The sequence below is a fragment of the Thalassophryne amazonica genome, chromosome 21, assembly GCF_902500255.1.
Source record: "Thalassophryne amazonica chromosome 21, fThaAma1.1, whole genome shotgun sequence".
NCBI classification, from domain to species: Eukaryota; Metazoa; Chordata; class Actinopteri; order Batrachoidiformes; family Batrachoididae; genus Thalassophryne; species Thalassophryne amazonica.
Window position 1 is genome coordinate 6,460,515 of NC_047123.1, and position 20,031 is coordinate 6,480,545.

General features: G+C 37.7%; 1 long non-coding RNA gene across 1 annotated transcript; it reads left to right on the forward strand.

Annotated features, from left to right (window-relative positions):
- Window positions 1-6,164: 6,164 nt before the first annotated feature.
- On the forward strand, window positions 6,165-18,072 carry LOC117503022. Its single transcript, XR_004558457.1, has 3 exons — window positions 6,165-6,566; window positions 13,547-13,561; window positions 18,062-18,072. It is a non-coding gene; the product is annotated as an uncharacterized LOC117503022 (long non-coding RNA).
- The last annotated feature ends 1,959 nt before the right edge of the window (window positions 18,073-20,031 follow it).

Here is a 20,031-nt window from a genome sequence, read left to right on the forward strand (position 1 = left end):
TTCACACTTCCACCGAGGTATAATCGTAGTCTTCTGATCAGTCACATCGCTGAGCTTTGATCCTCATGCTGATATTTGATTTGGTTCACTCCTCTCTGATCATGCATATTTACCTTTGATTCTACATATTTACCTCAGGCTCTCATTTTTGATCCTGCATATTTACCTCAGGCTCACCTTTGATCCTGCATGTTTACCTCATCTCATCTTTGATCCTACATATTTACCCCAGGCTCACCTTTGAGCCTGAGGCTCCTCATCCAATGACCTACCTGCATTTGTCCAATCATAACTGTTTCAAAAAGCCACCAGTTGGACTGTCTCTGACTGAGTGCGTTGGAGTGATGGGATCAAAGGTCAATTTCAGTTTGTACATGAATCAAAAGTTGCTCCAGTTTTGGTATAAAGTGATGCAAATTACTGATTGAGCTAAACAGGTTCAAAGATGTGATAGTTTGGATCACCTGCCAGTCTTACTGATCATGTTATGAGATGACATAAGTCAAAGAATCCAGTTGATGTCGATCTTGTTTGACCTTTATTTTGGACACCAAGCATTCAACACAGTCAAATCCTGAGTGCTGCCATTCGTCCGAGATGTTGGTCCATATTGACACGATGACATCACACAGTCGTCCATTCAACCAGTCTGTCTATTCTCCTCTGACATCAACAAGGCATTTTTGTCCACACAACTGTCCCTCACTGGATATCTTCTCTTTTTCGAACCATTCTCTGTAAACCCTAGAGATGGTTGAGTGATAATCCTGATAGATCAACAGTTTCTGAAATACGAAGACCAGCCCGACTCAGTATTTCAGCTTCAACAAGTCGTCTTCACCACATCTAGTTGTCTAAATGCATTGAGTTGCTGCCATGTGATTGTGTGAACAAGCAATTAAACAGTTGTACCTAATAACGTGGCCAGTGAGTGTATTGATGCCTTTATGACATGTGGACAATTTTGGAAAAACAGAGAGTCCAGTCCCTCTCCAGGAGTTTGGTTCCACAGCCTGTTCTGTGTGTGGAGATGAGCCCATTTCAAGTGTGTATCGCTCAACTTCCCGCACAAGCTCAGACTCCTTCCCCGCCACAGAAGTGAAATTCTGTGGTACAAGAGTTAAGTTCTATCACTGAATGTCAGTTCATGTGGGTATTTGTCCCTGTCCACTGCCAGAAAAGCAGAAGAAATATTTCTTCTTCTCTACAAGAGTCAAGACAGAAGTCAGACTACCAGAGCAAGAATTTTAGCTGAGGAAGCTTCTGCGATTTGAAGCGAAACGTCCTCACGTCAAGCAACCCAGTCCAGTCGAAGATTCAAGCTTCTCTACTATGGAAACCACCTGGACAACTGAGAGCCTACACAGAAACATCTACCTTTTAAAGATAAGTCTCTTTGAAGCCAATGATTCAGTTTCTTTTTGGTTTTATCAATGACAGGATCGAAGTTCAGATTGCATCTTTCTTTTATGTTTTTGGAGATAATAACTCCAAAGTAGGTTACTTGAGACTTGACAGGAATAGAGTAAAATGACGATTGACAACAGCGCTTAATAGGAAGGAGCTCACATTTATTTACATTAAGTTTAAGGCCTGAGGCTTCAGAGAAATATTTGTGCAACTCTATGTCCAGATGAGACTCATGGCCAAGGCAGAGGTTGAAGCAGTAGGTGTTACATGTGCTGCAATTCGAAACAAATAAATATATTTATTTATTAATTAAAAGGTTGAAATGGGCGTGGCACATTGTAGAACATTCAGTACACTGAGAAATATGTGGGACGTTTGATTGGTTGAATGTTGACTGCAATGCGTATTTCAGATCAAAATGCATTTTCCTTCAATACAGCGCCACCTGCAGGTGATTAAATGTAATTCGTTGTATATGAGTAACATCAACAGATCCATAAACTTTTCAGCTTGATAAGTTGTACAGTGTGAGCCACGCCCCCTTTAACATTATAACTCATATGTAAAAAGAAATAAAAAAAAATAGGAAAGTTGGACTTAAATTAAACAGAAAATTTAAACTTAATTTCTGCACAAAAGGGAAATTTCTTTCAACTTTGGTGGTATTTGATTTAATATATGGAAAGATATTCATTTTAATATGATTAACTATATGATATGAAGTTTCAGCTCTGAAGGACAAACATTTGAGTTTTGGTGAAATTTAGAAAACTTGCATAATGAGGCACGCCCACTTAGGGTTCAACTCTGTCCTGGTTCCCAATCATACCAGGTGACTTTCGTGTACTTTTGTGCCTGTTTTTTCAGATGATCTTTTTGCAGTTGTGGTGACTCACCTTTACAAAATGTGGCATTTTTCCTGGAGGCAGGATACTGAACTTAGTGCAGACACTCGATCGGTTCTCCTAATAGTTTGGTCAAACATCACTTTGGATGTTTTTAAATTTATTTTATAATAATAATAATAATAATAATAATAATAATAATAATAATAATAATAATAATAAGCTTATATCTCCTTTTAATAGCAAAAACACTTCTGTTAATGTTTAAAGTTAATTATCTCATATGTAAATCAGCCTTTTTATTGAAAAATTATAATAATGCACAACTCAGGTCAAAGTCTGGATCAATGACAGTTCACTTGCCCTACAAGGATGTTTCGATTGCACAGACTGGTCTCTATTCCAGGAGGACTGCCCAGATATTGATGAACTCACCGATGTTGTGTGTAGCTATATCTCATTTTGCAGAGACTCCGTGATTCCTTCTATGGAGGTAAAACTTTTTCCTAATAATAAACCATGGCTCTCTAAGGATATTAGGGGACTTATTCACAAAAGGAAAATTGCCTTTGATATGGGTGATGACCTTACAGAAAGAAAACTAAAGAAGGAAGTGAGGTCTGAAATAAAAAAGGCAAAATTAAGGTATAAAGATAAAATTGAGGCTGAACTGAGCAGTAACAATTTGAGGAAAGCCTGGAATGGAATGAGAACAATGACAGGGTTACTGAGGAAGGGGAATGACAAAATTTCATTGGATGGTTTTACTTCAGATAAAGAGTTAGCAGATGATTTAAACAGTTTTTATCTTTGATTTGAAAATCAGAATTTTATTGCACGGACAGGTGTTTTTAAAGATACTTTGACAATGTCTCCAGCATTTTCTATTGATGTGGATGATGTGGCAAATCTTTTTAAGAAAACTAAGGCTAAGAGCCCTGGACCTGATAATATCTGTGGTAAAGTATTAAAAACTTGTGTGGATCAGCTGAAACTTGATCCTCACCTGATTAGTTGGATAACTGACTTTTTACCTCATAGGTCACAGTGTGTGAGAGTCAATGGTGTTCTTTCTCGTGTGCTCCCCTCTTCTACTGGCTCTCCTCAGGGTTGCTGCTTGTCACCCCTGCTCTTTATTTTGTACACTAATGAGTGCCGCAGCAGTGTCAGTAATAGACACATCTTAAAGTTTACTGATGATACAGTTATTGTCAGTCTTCTTCAGGGAGATGAGCAGGACCACGGGCCTGCTGTTGATGACTTTGTCTCTTGGTGTGAGGAGTCTTTCTGGAATTGAATATGTCAAAAACTAAAGATATGATTATTGATTTTAGGAAGTATACCTGTTTTCCATCACCAACTGTTCTTAAAAATGTTGATGTTGAGATGGTGGAGAGCTATAAATATCTGGGTGTGGTCCTTGATAATAAACTTTGCTTTGAACCTCATGTTGATGTTATCTCCAAAAAGGTTCAGCAAAGATTGTTCTTTTTGAGGAAGATGAGAACCTTCCAGGTTTCTTCTGAGATGATGGCTCTTTTTTATAGAAGTTTTATTGAATCAGTTTTGACTTTTTGTATTGTTGCTTGGTTTGGAAATTTGACTTGTCCAAATAAGAGTCATCTTGGCAGTCTTGTCAAAACTGCTGGAAAAATCTCAGGCAGTCAGCAGGCCGGGGTAATGTCCATCTATAACAGACAGGTCCTGAGAAAGGCTAATGCTGTTCTGGATTGTTCTAATCATCCACTGAAAAAAGAGTTTGAGCTTCTGCCCTCAGGCCGTCGTTTTAGGGCTCCTATGACGAGGCATAAAAGATTTCAGGTCTCGTTTATTCCTAGTGCAATTTTATTACTCAATGGCAATTAGCCTTTGATGTTGTTTATTTTGCACTACTATTGCTTATTTGCACATGCACATATTGCATTTTTGCAATACTTTTTGTTTTTGGCATGGACTCTGGATTGAATATTTGACATTGTATGGGTATTGTTTTATTGTTTTTATTATTATTATTATTATTATTAAGTTTTAATTTTATTACTAAGTTTAGTGATAAAAGTTACTTAGTTAGTTATTATTATTAAGTTTATTCCTTTGTTTCCTTCCTTGTTTGATTTTAGACTTTTAATTGGGTCTTATTTTCACTGTTGATATTGTTATCTTTGTGTACCTTGTCCTTTGTGTGCTCCTGCTGCAACATTAATTTCCCTTTACGGGACAATAAAGAAATTCTGATTCTGATTCTGATTCTGAACTCTTTACATGCCATAATTATAGTACATTCTATAGTATATCTTTCTTTTGAAATGGAAACATAATTTTTATTTTTATTTTATTCTTTTATTCCTGTATTCCTTTGTTTTATATCACACTTGCTTTGCCAATGTAAACGTGTGTTTCCTGTAGCAGTAAAGCCCCTTTGAATTGAACTAAATTGAATTATATTCATACTGCTGCTGGCTTCGGTTGGGGACAGAAAATGGATGGATGGATGAGAATCACACTGATTTGTGATCATTTTGTTTGTTTTTTAAGTGGAGCTGTCCGTGGTGCTGACCTGTTGTTTCAGCACCAGACAGAGGTCCTGATTTACTGAGATCTCAGTATTTATTTTCAAAGAGTAAATGTGCAGTTGACTGTGGTAGAAAGTCGTATGTAAATGAGAATTTTGCACGTGTTAATGAACACAAAATTATTTTAAATGAGCACATAAGTAAACCTGTAATTGCAAACAAAGGTTTCTGTGCCAAATATTAAAGTGTGTTTTTCAATTGTATCAAATACTTATTTAATGCAATAAAATTCAAATTAATTGTTTAAAAATAATACAATGTGATTTTCTGATTTTTTTTTTTAAGATTCTGTCTCACAGTTGAAGTGTATAAAAATTACAGACTTCTCCATTCTTCGTAGACAGTGGATCAAATACTTATTTGCCTCACTGTATCCGGCTGCACCTCCCTCAAATACTTCTCTACTACTCATACAAAACCACAACTCTTCTCTTGGCACTGGCATTAGCTTTCTTTAAGCCCACAATCAATCAGTGAACTTGAACTCATTATTTGATCTTTGCTGGTCTTTGATAGATAAGTTGTTAAGATGTGAATTTCATGGTTTTTCTGTGCAGTGTTTTGTTAATTTTTCTGTCATTGGACCATGTTTCATGTTTACTGGACTTACTTTTTGAAGATATGCCAGACTTCCTGTTTTTTGACAACCTGCAGTGGATTTTCTTCTATAACTTTGGCAGCTTTTGAGTGATCAAATTCATCTTTAAAACATAAGGCCTCGACTGCCCATCAAATGTATGTGCAACTCAAAGTGCAGCGGATGAAACAGTAGGTGTTACATTTGCTGCAATTTAAAATAAGTAAATAGATAAAGTTATTTATTAAAACATTTTCCCTGAAATCCAAAAACAAAAGTTTTTAAGAAAAAAGGGAATCAGTTTATTTTGAGGAGCTGGTGGTTATCAAACTGATACAAGAATGGGGGGGGGGGGTCAAAAATCTGTGTCCGATCCCTGCATCCTCTTCCTCTTTGTGACATCAACACACTTGTAAATCCAGGTGGTTGATGGGTTTTATGTGACAGGAGTCCAAGGTGTCCGTGATTTTGGAGACTGAGACGCAGCAGGTGGATTCCGGCCCCCTCCCATCCTCAGTATCACTCATGGAAAAATTAACAGATGAATTTATTATAAAATATCTTTTTATCCATCCATCCATGCATCTATTTTTAAGCCTGCTTATTCCAGTTCTCATCCACAGGCCAAGCAGGTTTTTGGTCCCACTTAAAGTACATACGTATCTCTGGTAAACTGACTGTTGTAAATAAATGAATAATTAAGAAAATATTGATGTATTGTGTTTTATTTATGGTGCAATTAAGTCATAAACAGGGTCAAAAGTTAAAGTTACTCAAATTTTGATAAAAAGTGATGGAAATTACTGGTTGAAAAAAAAAGATTAATAAATGGAATTGTTTTGACTGTGCTGAATGTTTGGTTCTAAACTAAAGGTCAAACATGGTCAGCATCCATAGGATTCTATGACATGTGACCCTGTGACATGATAACTGAGCATGACAGATGGTGCAAAATATTCATTTGTAAAACTGTTAAATAAACAAATAATATGCATCACCTTTTTACCAAAATTGGAGCAACTTTAACTTTAGACCCCTGTACAAACTGAAATTGACCTTTGTCACTATTTTTGCAGTTTTTACACCATAATCTTCAGTCACAGATCATCCAAACTACCTTTTTGGAATATTTATTATCAAACAAATATTGCCCCAACATGGGTGTTTTATGTTACATGAACATAAGTGCAACATGTAGCTTCTACAACCCCAATTCCAATGAAGTTGGGATGTTGTGTGAAATGTAAATAAAAACAGAATACAATGATTTGCAAATCCTCTTCAACATATATTCAGTTGAATACACCACAAAGACAAGATATTTAATGTTCAAACTGATAAACTTTATTGTTTTTGTGCAAATATTTGCTCATTTTTGAAACTGATGCCTGCAACATGTTTCAAAAAAGCCTTTCCTTCTAACAACACTCAATAAGCATTTTGAGCCTTTTGGGGATGCTCGTTTAATACGTAATCATGACACTCACAATTTGTGTCCTCACGCTTATATAAAATCAAGTTTTATGAGTGAACATATTCAAATCATGCAGTTTTAACTTAACAAGAACTTAAAATCTAACTTGCTCAGTGAACACAATAAAATTATAGAAAGTATTTCCACCAAAGTATAATGTGTTAATGTAGCCAGAAAGAATTTTGCTGAGTGACCTAAATGTAAATTTGTTGGGTCAATATGATGAATTTGTGTTACTGTTACTCAATTACCATGGTTCAGGCCAACTAGATTTGTAAGGGCAAATGTAACAAAAAATGAAAAGTAAGTCCCTTCAGCTTCTCCCTTATTTGTGCTCGGGGTTTGTCACAGCAAATCTGAGGTGGCTCTGTATGTTGAATTGGCACAAGTTTATGCCAAATGCCGTTTCTGATGCATACATAATTTTATTATGTTCCCTGAGCAAGTTAGTTTTTGAGTGTACATTTTAATATGATTAAAATATGTTGCTGCTTCTGGATCTTCAAGTGTCGTAGAGCTCGGGGTGGGAGTCTTCCTCCAGGCTTGCCTTCATTCTGTATGGCACCTGCTCCTCCGTTGTCAAAGCGTGCCACTGCAAACAGACAAAAACACACCGTCAGCACACACACGGCTCTTCAGTGATGAAGCTGTGAATGTCTCACACATCAACACTCACTTTATCTCCCAGAATCCTGTTCACAATGGCACCGTTGGTGATGTTGTACTCCATCTCGACGGCTCTCCGCTGCTCCCGGGCAAAAAAGTGAAAGGCGTTAGGAGGCCTTTTTTTTGCCTGTTTCTTGGAAAGCTGGGTCTTTGCCTTTCTCTTCTTGGTCTCTCTGTTGGAATGCAAAAACAAACAAAAAAAGGATACATTTTCAGGCCTTCACATGAAGCATTTTGTGATTAATGGTGGTGCCAGTGGAATTCCCCAGAAAAGTTTGAAAAACTATTTTAAAATGAAGCTGTTTCCTGCATTCTGGCCTCTAAATGCCACCTGAAGATGGATGTCATTTTTAGTAATATTAGCTTTACTAATCCTTCACCTTTGTGTCCTGCAACCAGCCACAGGATCACAGACTTTACATTTTCCATATTCTAATGCAGATCTGGTGCGTTGACTGTTGAACACAATTAGTTCATTCACGTTTAATTTAGTCTTTTCTGCTTCTTATTTTAATGAGCCCAATAAAACAAAGTCAGTTCTTGTCTGTGGCGTGTTGTTAAAATTGAACACCTCACTCCTGAATTATCTAAAACAAAAAAGGTGAACTGAAGAGAAGTAGATTCCAACATAAGATGAAGTGTTGAAAAGTGATGTGTGTCATTGTGTTTCTCTTTAATGTGTGTGTGACTTACAACTGTCCAACAGGCTGCTGGCTCCCAGCTGAGGTTCCAGGTGTAGGTGTGGAAACATCTGCCTGGTCCATGAAGGGAAACCACATCTGTACAGGCTGCAACATACAAAAAGAGAGAATTAGCTGCAGTAGTTTTTCAGTGAAGACCTGTAGGTCATCCAGGTCCTGTGGAGAATGAGGGAAGCTTCAAGAGAACACAGACGGACTGGGTCATCACGGCCTTCCAGGGCCTCATTTATAAACCTCTGCATACAGTCACCACAAAAACTACATGCACGTACACAGGCAGAAAGGCAGAAATGAGCATGCACAGTCCATGAAGTTCTACAGCTTCATGGGGGGGGGGGGGGGACAGATAAGGATTTTCTTAAAACAAGACGTCAGATTTCAGTTAGTTTGCCAGAAAGCACATGAGAGATTTAAGCTTAAATGTGATCTGTTTACTCGTATCAAAATTATTCTGTGTCAGATAATATTCCTACTGAGGGTGAGTGCTTTTATCACTGTATGCATTAGAAGCTAGTCATTAGCTGTTTATTAATGTCATGGAAATAAATTCAAAGAGGACCACTTTTTATTTTGAAGAAAGCACTGAGACAAGGCTTTGGGATGAAGGACTTCTCAGACGTTTTCTGCCAGAAAAAACTTTAATATGGATACGAGACCAAGAGCAACAGATAAAAATAACAGTGGACTCTTTCTCCAATCACAGCTACAGAAGCCTGTTGGCAGCATGTTTCCTCAACCCGTTTGTGTTATCAGTTTTTGCAGTGATGTATATACACATATACCATCATTAAAGCGATCTGTGGTTCTTCTGCAGGCGGACGTAGAAGAGCAGAGAGGCTTTCAACTGGCTGTTCTGTCAAGAACGCCTCTGCCGCTGCTGCTGCTGCCTTTTCCATCTCCTCGATGGTCGCCTCTACTTCTTCCCAACTCATCTGGGCAATGGTGTCCTCAAATGTGATCAACAGATCAGCCCCATGAAATGGCTCCATGGGGAAGCCTGTGGGTCAGCTGGCTGGAAGTTCTTCTTTGATCAATAAGCTGACTGGTTTCCTGTGACACACATCAATGAAAATCATCAGTTCTTTACTTGGACCTCTGGGAACCATCACTTTCTTTCCCCACAAACTATAAATCCAGATGAAACAGGATGTGTATTTTTTTATTTAAAAAAAATTATTTGTGCACCTTTCAATTATCCTAACTTGTTATCCAGTTATAAAAGGGACCATTCCAGATTCTTTCTTTTCTTTTAATTTTTTGAACAATTACAGGTGAGTAGTTGACCAATAATAATTGATGAATAGAAACTAAATTGAATCTGTGTTTTTCTGTCTATAATCACTGGTATACAATTTTTAGAAGATGTCTGCTTCAGAAATAAAATGTGATATTTATTATAGATTTTGGCAGGCTGAATCAAATATGACCCTGAAAATGGCTGATGTTTCCAAGATATTTAAGTTTTGGTTTTTTTAACACAATTCAAGCAATTTGAAATAATTTCAGTGCAAAGACAAAGGGAGCAAACTGAAGCTGAACACCGATGATCTCTAATTCCAACCCCATCAGGAGCTGCGACCCTGTTACCTGTTGCCTAGACAACACAAATGTTCTCTTTTTAATTCATATAAATTTACTAATGCAAAAAGTTATTTCTATTTAGATCTTTTAGATCTCAGATTTTTTTAATACATGCATAAAAAGCAATTTTCCAAACACTGCTTTCACCTACAGGTTCAAAAATGCCACGTGTAATTATTATAAATAAAATCTAGGTGTGACAAACAATCTAACCTGTTTTTGTTTACTTCCTACCTGTTGCCTAGACGACACGAACATTCTCTTTTTAATTTACTAATGCAAAGTTATTTCTACTCAGATCATGGTCCTTCACTATATTTTCCTCACAAACATTAAATTCAGATGAAACAGGATGTGCATCTTTTGTAAAATTATCGTTATTTGCGCACCTTATCCTGTTTAATTACACTAACGGTTATGATCGTAATTTGTTTTATATTTATTTTTTTAAAATCATCTCAGTTTACCTGTTTTACTTGTAATTCCACAAACAACTGCTGAAGAAGTTGTTTCTTGTGGAAAAAACTCACAGACAAGTTATTTTTTTGATCGGAGCTGACAACTGCGTGAACCTCCGTCTGGTTTCACCAACTCACTTTGCGGACTGACACATTTGTATTAACGCGCGCGCTATTTAAAGGTACGTGTGACGTCATAGTTGTGTCGCTGTACGGCAAGCCAACAGTGCCACAATTACTCCAGTTTCAGTCGCGTTTCACCCCCCCCCCCCCAAAAAAACGCCGCAGATTACGCGCGTGGTGAAGTGCACAGACGCGCGTATTTTAGGTGCGTTGTGTGAATCTGAGCGGTGTTTTTTACGGCGTTTTTTTTAAGGGCTCCATTGCAGCATTTAAAACGGCGTATTGTTTGACACATTACAGCGCATTTAACGGCGTCGTCTTTAATTACGGCGTAAAAAGCGCCGTAATAGCTGACAAAACGGCGTTTTTTACGGCGTTTTTTGGGGGGGGGGGGTGAAACGCGACTGAAACTGGAGTAATTGTGCGTTTTGCATTAGTAAATTTATATGAATTAAAAAGAGAACATTTGTGTTGTCTAGGCAACAGGTAACAGGGTCGCAGCTCCTGATGGGGTTGGAATTAGAGATCATCGGTGTTCAGCTTCAGTTTGCTCCCTTTGTCTTTGCACTGAAATTATTTCAAATTGCTTGAATTGTGTTAAAAAAAAAAAAACTTAAATATCTTGGAAACATCAACCATTTTCAGGGTCATATTTGATTCAGCCTGCCAAAATCTATAATAAATATCACATTTTATTTCTGAAGCAGACATCTTCTAAAAATTGTATACCAGTGATTATAGACAGAAAAACACAGATTCAATTTAGTTTCTATTCATCAATTATTATTGGTCAACTACTCACCTGTAATTGTTCAAAAAATTAAAAGAAAAGAAAGAATCTGGAATGGTCCCTTTTATAACTGGATAACAAGTTAGGATAATTGAAAGGTGCACAAATAATAATTTTTTAAAATAAAAAAATACACATCCTGTTTCATCTGGATTTATTGTTTGTGGGGAAAGAAAGTGATGGTTCCCAGAGGTCCAAGTAAAGAACTGATGATTTTCATTGATGTGTGTCACAGGAAACCAGTCAGCTTATTGATCAAAGAAGAACTTCCAGCCAGCTGACCCACAGGCTTCCCCATGGAGCCATTTCATGGGGCTGATCTGTTGATCACATTTGAGGACACCATTGCCCAGATGAGTTGGGAAGAAGTAGAGGCGACCATCGAGGAGATGGAAAAGGCAGCAGCAGCAGCGGCAGAGGCGTTCTTGACAGAACAGCCAGTTGAAAGCCTCTCTGCTCTTCTACGTCCGCCTGCAGAAGAACCACAGATAGCTTTAATGATGGTATATGTGTATATACATCACTGCAAAAACTGATAACACAAACGGGTTGAGGAAACATGCTGCCAACAGGCTTCTGTAGCTGTGATTGGAGAAAGAGTGCACTGTTATTTTTATCTGTTGCTCTTGGTCTCGTATCCATATTAAAGTTTTTTTCTGGCGAGTAAACAGATCACATTTAAGCTTAAATCTCTCATGTGCTTTCTGGCAAACTAACTGAAATCTGACGTCTTGTTTTAAGAAAATCCTTATCTGTCCCCCCCATGAAGCTGTAGAACTTCATGGACTGTGCATGCTCATTTCTGCCTTTCTGCCTGTGTACGTGCATGTAGTTTTTGTGGTGACTGTATGCAGAGGTTTATAAATGAGGCCCTGGAAGGCCGTGATGACCCAGTCCCTGTCTGTGTTCTCTTGAAGCTTCCCTCATTCTCCACAGGACCTGGATGACCTACAGGTCTTCACTGAAAAACTACTGCAGCTAATTCTCTCTTTTTGTATGTTGCAGCCTGTACAGATGTGGTTTCCCTTCATGGACCAGGCAGATGTTTCCACACCTACACCTGGAACCTCAGCTGGGAGCCAGCAGCCTGTTGGACAGTTGTAAGTCACACACACAAAGAGAAACACAATGACACACATCACTTTTCAACACTTCATCTTATGTTGGAATCTACTTCTCTTCAGTTCACCTTTTTTGTTTTAGATAATTCAGGAGTGAGGTGTTCAATTTTAACAACACGCCACAGACAAGAACTGACTTTGTTTTATTGGGCTCATTAAAATAAGAAGCAGAAAAGACTAAATTAAACGTGAATGAACTAATTGTGTTCAACAGTCAACGCACCAGATCTGCATTAGAATATGGAAAATGTAAAGTCTGTGATCCTGTGGCTGGTTGCAGGACACAAAGGTGAAGGATTAGTAAAGCTAATATTACTAAAAATGACATCCATCTTCAGGTGGCATTTAGAGGCCAGAATGCAGGAAACAGCTTCATTTTAAAATAGTTTTTCAAACTTTTCTGGGGAATTCCACTGGCACCACCATTAATCACAAAATGCTTCATGTGAAGGCCTGAAAATGTATCCTTTTTTTGTTTGTTTTTGCATTCCAACAGAGAGACCAAGAAGAGAAAGGCAAAGACCCAGCTTTCCAAGAAACAGGCAAAAAAAAGGCCTCCTAACGCCTTTCACTTTTTTGCCCGGGAGCAGCGGAGAGCCGTCGAGATGGAGTACAACATCACCAACGGTGCCATTGTGAACAGGATTCTGGGAGATAAAGTGAGTGTTGATGTGTGAGACATTCACAGCTTCATCACTGAAGAGCCGTGTGTGTGCTGACGGTGTGTTTTTGTCTGTTTGCAGTGGCACGCTTTGACAACGGAGGAGCAGGTGCCATACAGAATGAAGGCAAGCCTGGAGGAAGACTCCCACCCCGAGCTCTACGACACTTGAAGATCCAGAAGCAGCAACATATTTTAATCATATTAAAATGTACACTCAAAAACTAACTTGCTCAGGGAACATAATAAAATTATGTATGCATCAGAAACGGCATTCGGCATAAAACTTGTGCCAATTCAACATACAGAGCCACCTCAGATTTGCTGTGACAAACCCCGAGCACAAATAAGGGAGAAGCTGAAGGGACTTACTTTTCATTTTTTGTTACATTTGCCCTTACAAATCTAGTTGGCCTGAACCATGGTAATTGAGTAACAGTAACACAAATTCATCATATTGACCCAACAAATTTACATTTAGGTCACTCAGCAAAATTCTTTCTGGCTACGTTAACACATTATACTTTGGTGGAAATACTTTCTATAATTTTATTGTGTTCACTGAGCAAGTTAGATTTTAAGTTCTTGTTAAGTTAAAACTGCATGATTTGAATATGTTCACTCATAAAACTTGATTTTATATAAGCGTGAGGACACAAATTGTGAGTGTCATGATTACGTATTAAACGAGCATCCCCAAAAGGCTCAAAATGCTTATTGAGTGTTGTTAGAAGGAAAGGCTTTTTTGAAACATGTTGCAGGCATCAGTTTCAAAAATGAGCAAATATTTGCACAAAAACAATAAAGTTTATCAGTTTGAACATTAAATATCTTGTCTTTGTGGTGTATTCAACTGAATATATGTTGAAGAGGATTTGCAAATCATTGTATTCTGTTTTTATTTACATTTCACACAACATCCCAACTTCATTGGAATTGGGGTTGTAGAAGCTACATGTTGCACTTATGTTCATGTAACATAAAACACCCATGTTGGGGCAATATTTGTTTGATAATAAATATTCCAAAAAGGTACAGTTTGGATGATCTGTGACTGAAGATTATGGTGTAAAAACTGCAAAAATAGTGACAAAGGTCAATTTCAGTTTGTACAGGGGTCTAAAGTTAAAGTTGCTCCAATTTTGGTAAAAAGGTGATGCATATTATTTGTTTATTTAACAGTTTTACAAATGAATATTTTGCACCATCTGTCATGCTCAGTTATCATGTCACAGGGTCACATGTCATAGAATCCTATGGATGCTGACCATGTTTGACCTTTAGTTTAGAACCAAACATTCAGCACAGTCAAAACAATTCCATTTATTAATCTTTTTTTTTCAACCAGTAATTTCCATCACTTTTTATCAAAATTTGAGTAACTTTAACTTTTGACCCTGTTTATGACTTAATTGCACCATAAATAAAACACAATACATCAATATTTTCTTAATTATTCATTTATTTACAACAGTCAGTTTACCAGAGATACGTATGTACTTTAAGTGGGACCAAAAACCTGCTTGGCCTGTGGATGAGAACTGGAATAAGCAGGCTTAAAAATAGATGCATGGATGGATGGATAAAAAGATATTTTATAATAAATTCATCTGTTAATTTTTCCATGAGTGATACTGAGGATGGGAGGGGGCCGGAATCCACCTGCTGCGTCTCAGTCTCCAAAATCACGGACACCTTGGACTCCTGTCACATAAAACCCATCAACCACCTGGATTTACAAGTGTGTCGATGTCACAAAGAGGAAGAGGATGCAGGGATCGGACACAGATTTTTGACCCCCCCCCCCCATTCTTGTATCAGTTTGATAACCACCAGCTCCTCAAAATAAACTGATTCCCTTTTTTCTTAAAAACTTTTGTTTTTGGATTTCAGGGAAAATGTTTTAATAAATAACTTTATCTATTTACTTATTTTAAATTGCAGCAAATGTAACACCTACTGTTTCATCCGCTGCACTTTGAGTTGCACATACATTTGATGGGCAGTTGAGGCCTTATGTTTTAAAGATGAATTTGATCACTCAAAAGCTGCCAAAGTTATAGAAGAAAATCCACTGCAGGTTGTCAAAAAACAGGAAGTCTGGCATATCTTCAAAAAGTAAGTCCAGTAAACATGAAACATGGTCCAATGACAGAAAAATTAACAAAACACTGCACAGAAAAACCATGAAATTCACATCTTAACAACTTATCTATCAAAGACCAGCAAAGATCAAATAATGAGTTCAAGTTCACTGATTGATTGTGGGCTTAAAGAAAGCTAATGCCAGTGCCAAGAGAAGAGTTGTGGTTTTGTATGAGTAGTAGAGAAGTATTTGAGGGAGGTGCAGCCGGATACAGTGAGGCAAATAAGTATTTGATCCACTGTCTACGAAGAATGGAGAAGTCTGTAATTTTTATACACTTCAACTGTGAGACAGAATCTTAAAAAAAAAAATCAGAAAATCACATTGTATTATTTTTAAACAATTAATTTGAATTTTATTGCATTAAATAAGTATTTGATACAATTGAAAAACACACTTTAATATTTGGCACAGAAACCTTTGTTTGCAATTACAGGTTTACTTATGTGCTCATTTAAAATAATTTTGTGTTCATTAACACGTGCAAAATTCTCATTTACATACGACTTTCTACCACAGTCAACTGCACATTTACTCTTTGAAAATAAATACTGAGATCTCAGTAAATCAGGACCTCTGTCTGGTGCTGAAACAACAGGTCAGCACCACGGACAGCTCCACTTAAAAAACAAACAAAATGATCACAAATCAGTGTGATTCTCATCCATCCATCCATTTTCTGTCCCCAACCGAAGCCAGCAGCAGTATGAGTCTAATTCAATTTAGTTCAATTCAAAGGGGCTTTACTGCTACAGGAAACACACGTTTACATTGGCAAAGCAAGTGTGATATAAAACAAAGGAATACAGGAATAAAAGAATAAAATAAAAATTATGTTTCCATTTCAAAAGAAAGATATACTATAGAATGTACTATAATTATGGCATGTAAAGAGTTCAGAATCAGAATCAGAATTTCTTTATTGTCCCGTAAAGGGAAATTAATGTTGCAGCAGGAGCACACAAAGGACAAGGTACACAAAGATAACAATATCAACAGTGAAAATAAGACCCAATTAAAAGTCTAAAATCAAACAAGGAAGGAAACAAAGGAATAAACTTAATAATAATAACTAACTAAGTAACGTTTATCACCAAACTTAGTAATAAAAGTAAAACTTAATAATAATAAAAACAATAAAACAATACCCATACAATGTCAAATATTCAATCCAGAGTCCATGCCAAAAACAAAAAGTATTGCAAAAATGCAATATGTGCAAATAAGCAATAGTAGTGCAAAATAAACAACATCAAAGGCTAATTGCCATTGAGTAATAAAATTGCACTAGGAATAAACGAGACCTGAAATCTTTTATGCCTCGTCATAGGAGCCCTAAAACGACGGCCTGACGGCAGAAGCTCAAACTCTTTTTTCAGTGGATGATTAGAACAATCCAGAACAGCATTAGCCTTTCTCAGGACCTGTCTGTTATAGATGGACATTACCCCGGCCTGGTGACTGCCTGAGATTTTTCCAGCAGTTTTGACAAGACTGCCAAGATGACTCTTATTTGGACAAGTCAAATTTCCAAACCAAGCAACAATACAAAAAGTCAAAACTGATTCAATAAAACTTCTATAAAAAAGAGTCATCATCTCAGAAGAAACCTGGAAGGTTCTCATCTTCCTCAAAAAGAACAATCTTTGCTGAACCTTTTTGGAGATAACATCAACATGAGGTTCAAAGCAAAGTTTATTATCAAGGACCACACCCAGATATTTATAGCTCTCCACCATCTCAACATCAACATTTTTAAGAACAGTTGGTGATGGAAAACAGGTATACTTCCTAAAATCAATAATCATATCTTTAGTTTTTGACATATTCAATTCCAGAAAGCCTCCTCACACCAAGAGACAAAGTCATCAACAGCAGGCCCGTGGTCCTGCTCATCTCCCTGAAGAAGACTGACAATAACTGTATCATCAGTAAACTTTAAGATGTGTCTATTACTGACACTGCTGCGGCACTCAGTGTACAAAATAAAGAGCAGGGGTGACAAGCAGCAACCCTGAGGAGAGCCAGTAGAAGAGGGGAGCACACGAGAAAGAACACCATTGACTCTCACACACTGTGACCTATGAGTTAAAAAGTCAGTTATCCAACTAATCAGGTGAGGATCAAGTTTCAGCTGATCCACACAAGTTTTTAATACTTTACCACAGATATTATCAGGTCCAGGGCTCTTAGCCTTAGTTTTCTGAAAAAGATTTGCCACATCATCCACATCAATAGAAAACGCTGGAGACATTGTCAAAGTATCTTTAAAAACACCTGTCCGTGCAATAAAATTCTGATTTTCAAATCGAAGATAAAAACTGTTTAAATCATCTGCTAACTCTTTATCTGAAGTAAAACCATCCAATGAAATTTTGTCATTCCCCTTCCTCAGTAACCCTGTCATTGTTCTCATTCCATTCCAGGCTTTCCTCAAATTGTTACTGCTCAGTTCAGCCTCAATTTTATCTTTATACCTTAATTTTGCCTTTTTTATTTCAGACCTCACTTCCTTCTTTAGTTTTCTTTCTGTAAGGTCATCACCCATATCAAAGGCAATTTTCCTTTTGTGAATAAGTCCCCTAATATCCTTAGAGAGCCATGGTTTATTATTAGGAAAAAGTTTTACCTCCATAGAAGGAATCACGGAGTCTCTGCAAAATGAGATATAGCTACACACAACATCGGTGAGTTCATCAATATCTGGGCAGTCCTCCTGGAATAGAGACCAGTCTGTGCAATCGAAACATCCTTGTAGGGCAAGTGAACTGTCATTGATCCAGACTTTGACCTGAGTTGTGCATTATTATAATTTTTCAATAAAAAGGATAATGCACGGCCCCATGTTGCAAGGATCTGTACACAATTCTTGGAAGCTGAAAATGTCCCAGTTCTTGCATGGCCGGCATACTCACCGGACATGTCACCTATTGAGCATGTTTGGGATGCTTTGGACCGGCGTATACCAACCAACCAACCAACTTTTTTCTTATATAGCGCCAAATCACAGCAAACAGTTGCCCCAAGGCGCTCCATATTGTAAGGCAAGGCCATACAATAATTATGAAAAACCCCAACGGTCAAAATGACCCCCTATGAGCAAGCACTTGGCAACAGTGGGAAGGAAAAACTCCCTTTTAACAGGAAGAAACCTCCAGCAGAACCAGGCTCAGGGAGGGGCAGTCTTCTGCTGAGACTGGTTGGGGCTGAGGGAAAAAACCAGGAAAAAGACATGCCGTGAAGGGGGGCAGAGATCGATCACTAATGATTAAATGCAGAGTGATGCATACGGAGCAAAAAGAGAAAGAAACAGTGCATCATGGGAACCCCCCCACAATCTACGTCTAAAGCAGCATAACCAAGGGATGGTCCAGGGTCACCCATCCAGCCCTAACTATAAGCCTTAGCGAAAAGGAAAGTTTTAAGCCTAATCTTAAAAGTAGAGAGGGTATCTGTCTCCCTGATCTGAATTGGGAGCTGGTTCCACAGGAGAGGAGCCTGAAAGCTGAAGGCTCTGCCTCCCATTCTACTCTTACAAACCCTAGGAACTACAAGTAAGCCCGCAGTCTGAGAACGAAGCGCTCTAATGGGGTAATATGGTACTACAAGGTCCCTAAGATAAGATGGGACCTGATTATTCAAAACCTTATAAGTAAGAAGAAGAATTTTAAATTCTATTCTAGAATTAACAGGAAGCCAATGAAGAGAGGCCAACACGGGTGAGATATGCTCTCTCCTGCTAGTCCCCGTCAATACTCTAGCTGCAGCATTCTGAACCAACTGAAGGCTTTTTAGGGAACTTTTAGGACAACCTGATAATAATGAATTACAATAGTCCAGCCTAGAGGAAATAAATGCATGAATTAGTTTTTCAGCATCACTCTGAGACAAGACCTTTCTGATTTTAGAGATATTGCGTAAATGCAAAAAGGCAGTCCTACATATTTGTTTGATATGCGCTTTGAATGACATATCCTGATCAAAAATGACTCCAAGATTTCTCACAGTATTACTAGAGATCAGGGAAATGCCATCCAGAGTAACGATCTGGTTAGACACCATGCTTCTAAGATTTGTGGGGCCAAGTACAATAACTTCAGTTTTATCTGAGTTTAAAAGCAGGAAATTAGAGGTCATCCATGTCTTTATGTCTGTAAGACAATCCTGCAGTTTAGCTAATTGGTGTGTATCCTCTGGCTTCATGGATAGATAAAGCTGGGTATCATCTGCGTAACAATGAAAATTTAAGCAATACCGTCTAATAATACTGCCTAAGGGAAGCATGTATAAAGTGAATAAAATTGGTCCTAGCACAGAACCTTGTGGAACTCCATAATTAACTTTAGTCTGTGAAGAAGATTCCCCATTTACATGAACAAACTGTAATCTATTAGACAAATATGATTCAAACCACCGCAGCGCAGTGCCTTTAATACCTATGACATGCTCTAATCTCTGTAATAAAATTTTATGGTCAACAGTATCAAAAGCAGCACTGAGGTCCAACAGAACAAGCACAGAGATAAGTCCACTGTCCGAAGCCATAAGAAGATCATTTGTAACCTTCACTAATGCTGTTTCTGTACTATGATGAATTCTAAAACCTGACTGAAACTCTTCAAATAGACCATTCCTCTGCAGGTGATCAGTTAACTGTTTTACAACTACCCTCTCAAGAATCTTTGAGAGAAAAGGAAGGTTGGAAATTGGCCTATAATTAGCTAAGATAGCTGGGTCAAGTGATGGCTTTTTAAGTAATGGTTTAATTACTGCCACCTTAAAGGCCTGTGGTACATAACCAACTAACAAAGATAGATTGATCATATTTAAGATTGAAGCATTAAATAATGGTAGGACTTCCTTGAGCAGCCTGGCAGGAATGGGGTCCAATAAACATGCCGATGG